Raw genomic sequence first — 398 nt, forward strand, 5'->3', positions numbered from 1 at the left:
GAGATTGATCACATTCTGTATCATCAGAATAGTTCCATCCTATAACGCTATAAGGACATTATGAACTTTGTTTTATTTTTGAAATAACTTTCATAACGAACAAAACATTATTAATATTCATTCATTCATTCATCTTCAACCGCTTGTCCCGGGGTCGGGGTCACGGGGGTGCTGGAGCTGATCCCAGCTGACATCGGGCGTGAGGCGGGGTCCACCCTGGACAGGACGCCAGTCTATCACAGGACACATAGAGACGAACAGAGACAGACAACCATTCACACCTACGGGTGATTTAGAGTCATCAATGAACCGAACACCTGCACGTCTTTGGACTGTGGGAGGAAAACGGAGAACCCGGAGAAAACCCACGCCGACACTTTATTCTTGTTGTTAGGTTA

The sequence above is a fragment of the Echiichthys vipera genome (genome assembly GCF_963691815.1).
Source record: "Echiichthys vipera genome assembly, chromosome: 19".
In the NCBI taxonomy this organism is placed as follows: domain Eukaryota; kingdom Metazoa; phylum Chordata; class Actinopteri; order Perciformes; family Trachinidae; genus Echiichthys; species Echiichthys vipera.